The sequence below is a fragment of the Arvicola amphibius genome, chromosome 9 (assembly GCF_903992535.2).
Source record: "Arvicola amphibius chromosome 9, mArvAmp1.2, whole genome shotgun sequence".
NCBI lineage: Eukaryota > Metazoa > Chordata > Mammalia > Rodentia > Cricetidae > Arvicola > Arvicola amphibius.
Window position 1 is genome coordinate 113,250,975 of NC_052055.2, and position 15,161 is coordinate 113,266,135.

Consider the following 15,161-nt stretch of genomic DNA (forward strand, 5'->3'; position numbering starts at 1 on the left):
AGGGCAGGATTCTCTACAACTGACAACCATTTAATGTTAAGCAAAATACTGGCACACATTTTCCTGAACCTATGCTTTGACTCAGGGTTATCCATACACATCAACATGCAGGATGACATTGCTAAGAGCATCACCCCAAAGCTTGAACAGCTTGCCCCCACTTTCTCCTTCTATCAGACACAATGCTGCATACTTCGTTATCTCTTGTTTCCGTCTCTATCACAAGTACTTCAATTATAACATAATGTTTTAAATTAGCATGTCACCAAAAAGCTTGTTCCCAAATAATAACAAAGATAACCAAAGTCATGATAGGGAGTGTGACAGAAGAGAAATGGAACACTTGCTTGTTAACTATTTGAAATTCATTTCATATTTAATGCACTATTTCAATGTTTTGAGAGTTGTGTGTTATACTCCGATCATATGCACCCTGCTGTCTTCTCCCTAATTCCTCCCAATCTATGCTAACTTCCTAACATTCTGTGGTATCTTTTTGTTCTTGTTGTTGTTTTAATAACTCACGTTAGTTTGTCTTGTGCTGCTCCTACACTCACAGGTTTGGGACCGTCCCCCTGAAGCAGTGTTGACCTACTGGGAATCTCACCTTTAAAGAACACTGACTCCCCCACTCCCCCCCCCCAAAGTCATTAACTGTCAATGTTTCAACAGCTAGTGTTGCAGGTGCCTGAGTCCCATTAAAGGCATAATACTGAGAAGTGGTGTGTTCACACAGCTCCTGGGACGTTTAAGGCATACCTTACAGGAGGACACCCTTTATCTAGTTTTACAGACTCGAGAAACTCTAGGACATTACGTTAGCCCCCTGAGCCTCTACTCTCATCTCTTTGGTATATTGTTCGCTCTTTTATTCAGGAAAGATTTGGGAAAAAAAGCAAGCTCGAAAGACCCTCTTTAGAGAACGGAATGGTTTATTAATTATTGCTTTAGCTTGCATCCTTTCTGTGAAAGGCATAAGTCTTTTTGGTACAATAACAAATACTTGGAAAATGGCTTAACTGATTAACAAGAATTGTGTTAGTATTGTAAGCACAGCCTTAATTACCCAGGGTCGATGAATTCAGAATTCTTGCAAAGTCATTTTGCCCAGGGAGACGCGTGTATTTCTCACCACAAACTACCAGCGCAACCTTGCCTTATTTCATTTTAGTGAAAATGATGTATTGATACATTTTTGTCAATCATCACATTAAAATCATTCATTTAAAATAATAACTTCTATGTGCAGTTATTGACATTAATGTCTAGGAAGTATACAGAACAAAAGTGAGAAAATACTGAAAATCCAGCAAATGAATTTTAAAAATGTTTCTATTAAGATATAATTGTCCAAAAATTAACTGAATGTATAAATTATACAGTAAATATAGCTATGAAATTTTTAAAACCTGTAAAACACAATGACTATTGGGATAATGAACTTCTCCATGCCTTAAGGCACACACCCTCCCTTCACTCAGGCTCTGTTTAACTCCAAATGTGCCTCAAATACTGTAGAATGGTTTGAATAGATTTGAACATATATCTGATTGATACATAGAGTCACAAAATACCCATTGTTTTGGGCTGTTCTCATGATCCAAAGTCATTACTTTGAAGCATGCTGATACATGGATTGGTGTTCATGCATTTAAAATCTTAAATCATGGTAATTTTAGGATAACTTTAAGCTAATGGGAACAAAGGACCATAAAATATAGAGTTTCTACATCAGTTCATACCCTTGTCCTCTCCATGAATATTGTTTTGTGTATCGTATATCTGCTCTAATAACTGGCTCAATACTGCTGCACAGTTCATAACTCAAGTCCAGCGTCTATCACAAAGTTCCCTCTTGGTGTACCAAACAATGTGGGTTTGATTAATTGCACAGAGCCATTTATCTTTTATTTTGATGTTTGAATAACAGCGCCACTGTCCTAAAACTGTCTTCCTCTTTACCCACCTCTTTGCCTCCATCAGTGTTAATTTTAGATCTTTTAAGCGATTGGCAGTTGAGTCTTTACGGACAGGGGTATCTTTATAATTGGCCAAGTAGGTAGATATATCAGCCTCACTTTTCTGCATGCCATTGTTTCTAATGCCAAATCATGTAAAAATATCCAAGAACATAGTAATTAGGTTGTGTGGTCAGACTATTTTTATCTTTACAACATCTTAATGTGTTTACACAGTTTTGCATATTCATAAGCAATAAATGGGCCATTTCTCCCTGTCCCTTCAGTTGTCCTTGTTTCAGAGTTTACTTGTATAGGCAGGTGCTGATCTCACATTCATATTCTGATTAGTTTGGGGCACATTTTCCTTGGCTCATTTGCCTTCGGTAAACTTGAACTGAAGAGGTCTTAGCTGAGAGCAGTAGTTTTCAACCTTCCTAAATCTGTGACCCTTTAATACACTTAAAATAATACATTTTAATTTGTCATAAAATCATCTTCATCACTACTTCATAACTATAATTTTGCTAGTTATGAATCATAGTGTAAATATCTGGTATGTACCCCCATGAAAGGGTCATTCAACACCCAAAATCATGAGAAACACTGCTATAGGTTTTTAAATACTTTTTGATTGAGTTGCATTTCCTTGTAATGCTTAGGAATGCTTTGTGAGTTTTAAGTGCCAGTCCCTCATTTGATAAGAAAATAGCAATACTGTTTCCCAAATCCAACTTTTCTTTTAATTATTTTAACTGTGTCACTGTTTGGTTTCATTTTAAATTTTGACAAAATCCAATTATCTTGGTGTTTTCTATTGCTGTGAAGGGGCATAAGGCAACTGATAAACAATCATTTAATTGTGGGCTTGCTTACAATTTCAGAGTGTGAATCTGTGACTCTCTTGTTTGGGAGCATGGCAGGAACCAAGCAGCCATGGTGCTGGAGCAATGGGTAAGAGCTTACATCATGATTCATAAGCATGAGGCAGAAAGGAGAGAGAGAGAGAGAGAGAGAGAGAGAGAGAGAGAGAGAGAGAGAGAGAGAGAGAGAGAGACACAGAGAGAGACAGAGAGAGACAGAGAGAGACAGAGAGAGACAGAGACAGAGACACACAGAAAGAACTAACCAGAGATGACATGGGCTTATTGAACCTTAAAATCCACCCTATGTGACACACCTCCTCCAACAAGGTCATGCCTCCAAATCCTTCCCAAATAGTTCTGCCAACTAGAAACCAAGCATTCAAATATATGAGCCTGTGAGGGCCATTCTCATTCAAACCACCACACCAATTTACCAATATTTTCTCTAAGAATTGTACTTTTTGTGTTAATCAAAAATTTAACACTAAGTCAAAGGAAACCTAAGTTTTCTCCTTTTATCCTTTTCACATTTGAAAGCTTTGCCCTTCATGTCAAGATTTCTTCTCCATTCTGAACAGAATAAGCAGTATATTATTTAACTCATTTTGTATGTCAGTGTCCAGGTGTTCCAGCACCATTTGTCAAAAGATGTTCACTTTTATTAACCTATGTTTATAGAAAAGCCATGGTTTATTTATTCATCTGTGTACATGATTTTTATGGTGATAATGTCTTCCAACACATCAGGCACTGAACAGATGCACGGAAATGAGTAGAACATGTTCAACTTTGCTTTTTCTCAAATGCTAACACCATTTTGTTTCCACCATGAGGTTCTGAGAAGCCCACTTTCTCAACCACACATGGTGGTCAATCTCTCAGTTATATTTTCTCTAGTTAGCATTCAGTGATATCTCTCTTATTTGTATTTCCCAAATTCTTAGACAGTTAACAAATATTCATATGCTTATTTTCAATGCTGTCTTCTTTGGCAAGGAATCTTGAAGGCTTTTTTTTTGCTATTTTATTGCCTTGTATTTCCACACACTTATTAGTTAATAAATTTGGAGTTAAGAAGCCATGAAGAGACACGAAATTTGAAAATGTTTTATTCCAGAATATGGATTACAAACCATAGAGATATATTATTATCAATTCATATTCACGATTGTTTTCTTATTTCTTTTCAGGATTCTTTTGGGACTGTGTCTTCTATTACCCAACTTGATAATAATACAGCTGTTGGAATGGTAATTCTGGGGATGGCAAGAATGCTCAAAATTGAATGATATGAACTTCTCTTGCAGAGGACCTGAGTTCCGTTCTCAATATCCACATGAGGTACCTCATAAACACTTGTAGCTCGAGCTGCAGAGGATATGGCACCCTCTTCTGACCTCCTCAGAAACTGTACTCATATGAACACAGACATCGACTCACACTCTTTCTCTCCCCCCTCTGTCTGTTTGTCTCTCTCTGTGTGTCTCTATCTCTCCCTCTTACTCACTCAGACACACACAATTAATAAAATATTTTATAATAATAGTGATGCTAAGCCATACTTGTGTTATAAACAGCCCTGAGATTGGAGCCCCATCCACAAACTGAGTCATTTAGTACTTAACCCTTTATTAGATGGAACTGGAGTCTCAAAGGGTTAAAGGGTTTGTTACAAGTGGCTTTCATGTTTTCAGAACTAAGAAAAAAAGGTGTTTTTTATTTTTCTTTTTGCAGGAAATGATCTATTTTGTGTTTTAAAAAGTAGACAAACCCCATTCCCACATCACTCATAAAAGACTTTCTGATGTGTTAGGCTTTGGCTTTGCAATAACATGGAGATCTGGAGAGTTATGGATATTTATTTGGTTATAGCAATAAAAAATATTTGTTGCATTGTGTTCATATGAATTCATTTCACCAACTCAATCTGTGAAAGAAAACTCAACCAATGGCCACAGAATCATCACACCTTGCATTTGCCTACAACTAACTCACACTTGTTGAAGAAAGTCACTGTGTATTTGTACCGTATCTGTTATTTTCTGTAGATGGATGTATCTTGATGTATTTAAAATATGCAAAATGTAGTAGCAAACTACCATATGAAATTATTGATGCATTTATAAACCTTTGTATGTTTGATTAGTTAGAATAAACTTTTTTTTATAGAAGGAGAAAAGTAGTGCATGTTTGTTTTAGTTGTTTTGCTCTTTGGCTTAAACACAGATGAATTAAATCTTGCAGAAATGAAATTCAATAAAGTTTAATTGGGCCGAGTTGAACTATTGCATGCCAGAGCCGTTATACCATCTGTTTCTACAAAATGTTCATTTAATTTTATTAAAAAAACTACAGAAATTAATTCGCCCAATGTTTTTCTTCATTAATAATTAAACATAGTTTTCTTAAAATAATATTTTTTTAGACATAAATAGACCCAGGGACAGTACCTATTTTGATTCAGTTACATATCTTACAGTAACACATCCTGAATCATAACACTTTTTCAGGCTTAAAAAATATAACTCTAACTGGAACAACTAAGCAAGGCAAATCCAGAATCAAACACAAGGGCACTTTTACCAGCAATTATTTTCTTACACCATAAGATTGCAGGGACAACTTTGCTTTGAAATATTAAACACAGGCTTATAGTCCCGATTTGTCCTATGTGTTTTCAGGTGTATGTGTTACTCACTCACTCACACACATACAGAAATATATATATTGTACATGCTAAAGATGCACAATAATCTGTAGAGTTTACCTTCATCGATGTTGAGCAGTGTTTATCAAAAGCAGCCTTACTGGGTAGGTTTTAACCTTCACTGTTATAATTGTGTATTCTAGATGTTTTTGTATGATGTGGGGACACACATACAGTCCTGTGCATCTGGAGATCTCAAAACAATGTCTCTGAATCTATTCTCTCCTCTGTTTTTTTTTTTTTTTTTTTTTTTTTTGTGGGTGACATGGATCAAAGCGATGTTGGAAGGCCCGGAGAGATACCTTTAGATACCTTTACCCACAGAACCATCTTGCTGGCCATCACCTAAGTAAGTTTTTCATAAGATCATTCTCATTTTTGTATTACTTATTAGACTATACATTTGACACTGGCTCACGTTTTAGAATCATTATTTCGTGGTCAATACTTCTCAACATAATTTTCAGGTGATTTGTGGCAAGTAACGCCCTTTAATCTAAAACACGTGTCTTGGATTTTAATTAAACACGTGTTTTCTGACTGTCTGCAAGTACTAAAGCCATTGTGAATTTATCCATCTGGTAAAGGTAATTGCCCACAGTTTCATCTCCTGGTGTAGAGAACAACTTAAGTTGGCTTAGTATTTATAAAATGCTTTATATTACACACTCTTATATTAGATTCCATATAGATGCCTTTTAAATAACTGCTATCGGTTATTGAATCAACCCCTGAGACAGGTTCAAGGGAAATGAAGTCTCGCCATTGTTGAGTGGATTAAAATGCACTCTACAGGCAAAGATGGAATGAGAACTAAACTGAGTTATGGAAAGGCACTCTGGAAGAATAGTCTCTAAAGAGCCTGCATCAGTCTCTTTACTCGGTTCACTGTGTTTCAAAGCGTCCTGTGAACAAATCTGACAATGGACTTAGAAGCAATTCTTTTTAAAATGCCACTATGTTTTTTCTTAAAACAGTAAAGTTCCAGACCCATGGCTGCATAGTATGAAAATACAGCAGCAATGTGGAGGCTTAGAAGCTGGATTTCAGGATTGAGTAAGTAGACCATCCAAGAGTCCATGATTGAAGGGAAACTAAACTCTTTGGTGACAGCCATTAAGTCAAAAATGATTACCATGTGCAAAGTCCAATATTTATGGAGACTGAATTGTGAAATTCATATAAACTGTTACACATGAATTCTCAGCCAGAAATTTTCACAGTTTGAAAACAGGTAATGAAAACCTCATGATTCTGGAAGAAATGTGTATGAGTATTGAACCCTAGAAAAATACACACGTGAACCTACTCTTGCATGGACACACATACACAGATGCACACACAAACACACATGCACACATAGGCATGCATACACACACATGAAAACACACAGACATACAGACATAGGCACATACATACACAAATACATATGCAAACAGACATACACACAGACATCAACTCTTAGAAGGACTCAAAATGAATTACCAATCATATAGCATTTAGATTTTCACTGCATTAAAATAAAATTTCACCCTCAGATACATTCTTTCCTTTGTAAGGCAATTTTTTTGTGGTGACCGTGGCATTGCACTTTTCCATATTTTAATGGCATGTCATCCCCAATCCTCTTTTATGTAGAGCCTGGAAGGCGCACGTTGTTCTCTCTGTAGACATTATTATCTCCTGAATCACTGGCTCAGCTGGGATCTTTTGAAGGTGATGGAGATGCTCGTTATTCGCCTCCATCCAGAGGCTCAATCTGTTTTGCCACAATGGAGATCCCTTCTTATCTCAGTTAGATCTGTGTGGAGTCACAGGCACCAGGCACTAATTCTTCAGGGGACATGACTGCCCTACGGGCACAGGAAAAGATTTTCAAGGATTTTCTTTCTTTTCAAACTTCTCGATGCTCAGTATTCTTCAGCTTCTGAGTTGTGGCTCCACTTCTCAAGCCTTGGGGTACTGGAAACTCACAGTGAGTGTGGCAACTTGTATCTGCATGGCATAGCTGGTTTTCAACAGGTCCCGGAGCCTACCACACTGGGCATCAACATCATTGTTGTGAAATTAGTTTTATAAACATTTAAACTGAAGATGAAGGAGAAACAAAGCTTAGGGAAGAGAAATGGGCAAGAGTTCAAGGAGATTCTTGGCCCCAAGGCTCTAAATCAACACAATGGATGCTTTGCATAGCCAAATAGGAGGAAATGTAAAAACTACTGTGTGTGTCATGATGTGTTCCTCTGAGAAAACATGTAGAAAGGCGTCCTGACAAGAGCAAAGCTTAACAAGTATTGACTATTTTGAATGTTTACAGTTCAAATTCTGTCCTCAGACAATAGACATGTAAAATATTTAAGAAATATTAATGATAGGAATAATGTGTGCATCAAGAACCATCAGAAGCCAATGAGAATGAAACAAAGAAGATCTATTCAATGGAATTTGATGGCCTTTCATAACTCAAATTATAGAAAGAGGTGCTTTCAAAGATGTATATGAATTTTATTATAACTCCTAATGTATCTGATAAATAATTGAGAAAATTGCCTTACTAACCACAAATAACACAAAAAGGGTACATAGACTGCCTTTATTTGTACTAACTATCCGCACACAGCTTTCAAAATAAGAGAGATCGCATGTGGGGACAAAGAGCAAAAATAGAATACATAGAGTAATGCACATTTCTAATGAAATCAAGGAGGCAATACTAGCTGAGGGTTGACCTCATCACACTGACTGCCATGAAAGGGCACAACAGACAAGGTTCAATGAGTGAAATTTGAGGCACAGAGGTTGCCTTACTTATTCGCGAATGGGGGGGGTTGGGTTACATAAAAGCATTTTTTTCTTAGAAAACTTAACAAGCTATATGGTTATGAAGCAGGACCCTTTCTTTACTTGTGCTTTGTTGCTCTGATAAGTTGTGGTAAATCTAATCAAGAAGAACACAAGGAGAAAAAGTAGTTAGATCATAGAGTATGGACAAGAGAATATGCCAAGACTACAAATGGAAAGGCCTCCTCCAAAGAAGGGTGTGACTCAAGCAAGAGCAGTTCCCGACACCGTGTCTTTATGGAACCACTACACCAGAGCCACGTATCCTTTGGGGTAAAGACTTAGTGTGGAGGACCAGCAACACCACTGGGTCCCACTCTTCTCCAGTTAATCCAGTGATGGAGAACTCCCATTGGCTAATAAAGAAACTGCCTGGCCCATTTTATTGGCCAGCCCTTAGGTGGGCGGGGTAGACAGAACAGGAAGAAGGAAGTGAGGTAGATGGCTCAGTCAGATGCCACACCTCTCCTAAGTTAGTCACACAATTGCCCTGCCTCGCCTCTCTAAGCAGACCTCCATGCCTCTCCTCAGGGAGACAGACGCGATGAAGCTCCAGCCCAAGATGGACGTACGCTAGAATCTTTCCGGTAAGACACCACTTTGTGGTGCTACACAGATTATTAGAAATGGGTTAAAGCAAGATGTGAGTAAGAGGCTGAAAATAATGGGCCAGGCAGCATTTAAAAGAATACAATTTGTGTGTTGTTATTTCGGGTTTTAAGCTAGCTGGTGGCCGAGAGCAGGGCGGCGGGAAGCTGCCCGCGCAGCGCATCACTACAATCCAGAGCTCTGAGGACCAGTAGAGGTCTAGAAGGAGCTATCTTTCTTTTCACTCCTCTGGTGACACGAATCAGGCTTTCAGCCCCAGTTTTGACAGTTTTCTAATAGGCTTCCTACGCTCTTCTTAGGGATGCCATTGCCAACTGTCAGTTGGGCCACGCTATTATGAATGCCTGTATGCACTTCCCACCTGCCACTCTGCATAAGGTCATATTTTATTGGTGTTAACTACTGATAATGGCATGGGATGGGATTGATCCTACTGGTCTGTGAGGTCTCTGTTGCGGTTTCATCCATAGTCCTACATGGTTACCAAATGAAAAACCATCAATATCCAGAGATGAAGAATTTGCCCTGACCCCGCCTTCCATGAGGCAGTGAAGGGGGCCTTTCAAGTCATGTAGGGGTTGCACTGTAGCATCTTCTGACAGAAAATCTTCCATCTTGAACAGATGCCTATAAAGATGTGGGGTGTTCTAAAGAGAGATGAAACATTCCACCCTGTTGGAAGGTTCCTAAGTTTTAAATTAAGCAAAACAGAGCTTTAGAAATTTCCTGTAACTGATAATATTCACTAGATCCCTGGTTCCCTGAATTTATGTGAGTTGTAAAGATTCCTGAGATACCCGCAGATAAGCTGAGCCTGGAAGAATCACATGCCAGCCAAGCTGCTTGGAACCTGGAGAGGACACTCTCTCCAACCTGTTGAGCAGCCTGCAGGCTATACAGATGCTACAGATTCCCAGCTTTGTGAACTATCGCTAGAGCTGGGATGAGCTGTCTTTGAGTTATTTCTGCTCCTGTAAGTAACCTCTCACTCAGCTTTTGATAATTAACCCCAATAAAACTCAACGGTTCACCGAACTAGACTTTGGCGATGTCCTGACTTTCAACTGTGGCAGGTTCCCTGTCTAGAGTTTAGTAACTATTTGTTCAGGTCTCTCCAGGATCGGTGTCGCACAACGGGAACATGGTGGGAACATGAGAAAGCAGACAGCATGTAGAAGCCAAGTCTGCTGCTGGAGCTTTGTGGGAAGGCTTGCAATTAATTGTCCCTGAGGCAAGTGCACAGCTGAATGTTTCAATTCAATGGGCTGTTTGAACATGGTCTGGAAGGTTCTACAGTGTGAGAACTGCAGAAGCAGTGGGCATCCCATCCCATGCCACAATGGAATGTCAGGGGAGGTGTAGGTTTTGAAAGCATCACACCAAATATGCATATACAAAGCCGTGGGCATTACCCAGCTGTTAGCCTCCTAACTTGTCAATAGCCCTGCAGAGAACAGGAAAACCCAGTCTTCACTGAGTCACTGAGCTGTTTGTGTTTCCAAGCAGGCTTTTTATTTGTTTGTTTGCTTGTTTTCTGATAATAGCAGCAACAGCTGACAAACCAGCCATGGTGTAAATCTGATTTATCCTTTGTGTGTGACTTGTTAACCCCTAAGCATCACACTGCCTTCTATATAGACACACACTGTCCTTACTATAACCCCTCCCTTCAACAGACGTATTTTTGCTTTTATTATGATTAATAGTTCCGGGTCTGTGGCAAAAGACAATTGAACATACAGACACTTTAAATTGTGATCTCTCTATGCAAGATTTGAGATTGGGGGTCAGGGTGCAAGCTGGCGCTGAGTCAGAAGCAAGAAAGTCCACTGTTGAAACTCTAGGACAAAGTTCAGCCATAGCAGCGTGTGCATGCTGATTAAATATGCTTATAAACAAAGAACAGATGACCCCAATGTCAGAGGTGGGGCAAGAGGAGAAAAGTTTGATGACGTTGTGTGCTATGGTGTAAGAGAAAGGAGAGAATTTTAAGTTGGAAATCAAAACCACTCTTAGGGAGCTGGTTAACTGCGAGAGTGAGTCATTTCTAAATGCTTGGTTCAAAGTCAAGGGAAGTTACTAATTTGTAATTTTAAGAACCATTTGTGCACCAGTATAACATGCTCAGTTATCACACACTAAAGTATACACTTTTACATCTTCAGCCTAATGTGCCCATTTTAAACAGCAGCACCAAAAAACCCCAGTAACAAAAAGCAAGCACTGGTGGTTAAAATTAAAAAGAAGAAAAATTCATTAAGTGACTATGTCTGTTTGATATTCATTAATCTTACCATGCCTTTTTTTAAAACGAGAATTCTGCTAGCCATTAATGCAATAAGGAATATGACCGAGCTAAAAAGATGCCATGTAACGTGTTCGCAGTCATCAAGTAACTGAGGCGGAGTGTAAGCTATGGATCAGGTGGTGGCTGGGGGCAGGGATTTGCAATGAATAAAGAGGACACTCACACAGGATTTAACTGTTTTCCAGATTCACTGGGTTGTAATCGACAAATACTGAATGTATTCAACCTGCACGCTATGAGTTTAATGCACAGAAACATGCACTGTGAACGTGTTACTGCAGCTAAATTAGCATATTCATCAGGACACACAGTCACCTCTATGTATGTGTAAGAGAGACTTAAGGAATTCAAATGAACAATAAAATACTACTAATTATGGATCGACCTCTTCAAAAGTTAAAGTCTTCATGTCAGTTTTTTCTTTCTTATAATCTGATTATATTTGCTTTATAAAAAATTTTCTCCTAATCGTTGACTCCACAGAGCTAAGGGTTCTGGAACTGACATTGTCTCTTGGATCGTGGCTGCCTGAAAGAGCTGTCCATTACAAAAAAAGTGACAAAATCTGTTTTACTTACACTTAATTTGGCTTGAGACCTCGTTTAATCTGCATGTGCAATCCTTTCCAATCAGCTTCAATCAACAGAGCAAAAACATTATTCTTCTGCCCTGAAAGAAAGAATACCACAGGCCAATACCATTCATATCTTATTAATGAAACACAGGGTACCAAAAATGTAGAGTATTCATGAAAATATGTATGACACAAATTTCAGTATATTTCAGAAATGTAAAGATGAATATGTGTTATAAATATGTGTTTTAGTTTTAAAGTTGTTGACTGAAAACCAAAAACTTACAGTGGTGACCAACAGTAAATCATGCTTCTAATGGGCAACACATGGCAAAGTTAAACTTCTGAGGACATTCAGAATTAAAGATAACTTCCTGACCTATAGACAAACAAAATCTATAGTGAAGCAAAAAAGCGAGCCATCTTTAATTCTAGGGAATGAGACAGTGAATCTCCCAATACTTATGTAGAGTAGGTAAGTGAAGAATTGACCAAGGATCAAGAATAAAAGCAAAGAAACCGGTAGAAGTGATGGTTTCTTATTTTATCTGCATGTAGAATCTCAATTTACCCAAAGTTCCTAGATAAGGAAAGGGCTATTGGAGTAGTAAGAAAAACAGATGTGCGGTTGAGTACAAAACCATCACAAAAAAATCAGTGTTCTTCTCATACCATCAACAAATGAGAGAGAGAAAGAGAGAGAGGGAGAGAGAGGAAGGAAGGAGAGGAGAGGAGAGGAGAGAGAAAAGAGAGAGAGAGGAGAGAGAGAGAGAGAGAGAGAGAGAGAGAGAGAGAGAGAGAGAGAGAGAGAATGACATTGTCAGGTGAATCTGATAAAATAAGGTAAAGACCAATAATGAATTTCAAATGAGGGAACCAAAGATGAGGTCAGATTAAACACTGGCTGCTGCTGATTTTTATGGAGGGTGAGCCCCAAATTCTTACAAGATGAGAAAGAAAAATGATTAGAATGACTAATAAATTATATGGGGAAATAAATACAAGAGCCGAAGCTAACAAACAGCACAGAAACATCCAAGTAACAGCACAATTAGAGTGTGATCCACTGCCGCTGAGCGAACTGAACACTTAGTCTTAGCATCAGACAGCAGCACGACCATGAAGAATGAAAGGGAAGACAACACACATGTGAGAACCATTTACATCACTCCATACACGGACGACCCCATGGTAAGCGTGTCCTATGATATGGCAAAACTGACCATAAGGATTACATTTTGGTCATAGTGTTTCAATTTTTGCAATTAAAAAGAGAGCATTGGTTCTAAGCAACACATCACTACAAATACTGCAAATGTGGTTGGGGATTATGGGCCAGGGAGTTTATCATTATTGTCCTTAGATTGTTCTGGCCTCTGAAGTCTTTTGACAACAGTGGTCATGGTGGAGAAATACTACATTCAAGGGTAAAATCTTAAAGCCACAAACTCCACTGAGATTTTTATTTTTATTTTTTATTTATTTATTTATTTATATATTTATTTATGTTTTGGTTTTTTTTCGAGACAGGGTTTCCCTGTAGTTTCTAGAGCCTGTCCTGGAACTAGCTCTTGTAGACCAGGTTGGCCTCGAACTCAGAGATCCGCCTGCCTCTGCCTCCTGAGTGCTGGGATTAAAGGCGTGCGCCACCACCGCCCGGCTTCCACTGAGATTTTTAATGCCATTTCAGGAATAGCAATAAGAGGGCATCGAGTCTCCTTGAATCGATTAATATATATTGATTTCATAATTTATTTCATCAACCCTGTTTTAATCCTATATTATCTGAGAATATATGAAAGGGATGAAAGTCACCTCTCTCAGAAGGAAGAGGAGTCAGGAGACAGTTATCTAGAGGAAAGGGAGCAACGATGCAGCTAGCGCATTGTCCTGGGCTTGAGGAGGGTTATAGAATTGGCAGAGAATTAATTTTAATTGGAGATTAATATCACACAAAGGAGGCACAAGTCATACTTCTAAGTAGACATGGTAGCTTAGCGGTTATCTTATTGCCTAGCCGATTATCACCCATTTGTTTGACAACTGGATTGTGATATGGCCCTCAAATGAGGAGAGAAAGTCAGGCAAGAACATGTACTAATGCCTGATCAGAGGAAAGCAAGCCTGCTGTGACATAGACTCATACAACCAATCATATAATCAGCAGTTAGCCGTGGCTGGGGGCATCTTCTTCAGTGGTGTAGCCACAGGTAATTTGCTGTGTCTCTGTAGATAACACCTCCCTTGTTAGGCTAATTACACACAGTGGGGCGCGCGCACGCGTGCGCGTGCACACACACACGATAAGAAGGTAGGAGAGGGTGTTTGCTGGGAAGAAAAGGGGTTCAGTAGGTGGGAGATGATAACAAGAGAAGTTAATAGGGTGTGAACCTAGCAACAATGTGCTATATACATGTATGCATGAAAGTGTCTTAAATAATTAATTGATAAAAATATAAGTTGAACCTGTTTTGTTGCAAGTCCTACAATGCTCGAACATAGTCACATTATGTGGATTAGACACATACATATGGCAGGAGAATACAAATGAAACCGTCTATGGGTAACAAAGGGGACAAATGGGAGGCAAGAAAACGGAGCATTGAGGGGTGGGAGATGTATAATATGCTCAGCACACAACATAGGAAAAATTTGTAATGATTATATAAAAATAAGAGCTGGAAAACATTATTGGGATGATTCAAGGTTAAAGTATATGAGCAATTTGTGTTCAATATTGTGCCTATCAAAAATCTCTTAAAAAGAAAAAAAAAAACCAACAAACATGTTCCTAAGTGCTTTGGGAGTCTCTTGTTGATGTATCACGAGAAAGAGTGAGGTGTCCCAGCCAGGGCACCCTAGACTTTTTCTTCAGTGTCACCTCTGCTAACCTTGGAGCTCATGAGTGCACTCTCCCCATTCCCGCGTAATTCCCAGGCATCTTGCCTCTTCCTAGGAATAAGCTCTGCTTCTCACCATAGGCACGAGAAGCGGGGTGACGGGGAGGGGGCAACCCTTCGGCCATCCTGCATCACAGAATGATACCATCTCAACCCTCCCTTCTTCATCCTTCACTACCAGATTTTCCTACAAAGTCTCCCCTTAAATGATGTTCAAACCATCTCTCCTTCCGTGGTAAAGCCGCCACTCTCTCCATATCACCGGCTTTCTTTCTTCTGAACACACCATCATTAGACTCCAGAATGACACTTGTCAGGGTCGTGCCACTGGCATTCAGGCAAATCCGCAAGTTAGTTCTCACTGCTTAGAAGCTTCTGCCTCTGTGAACATGTGACAC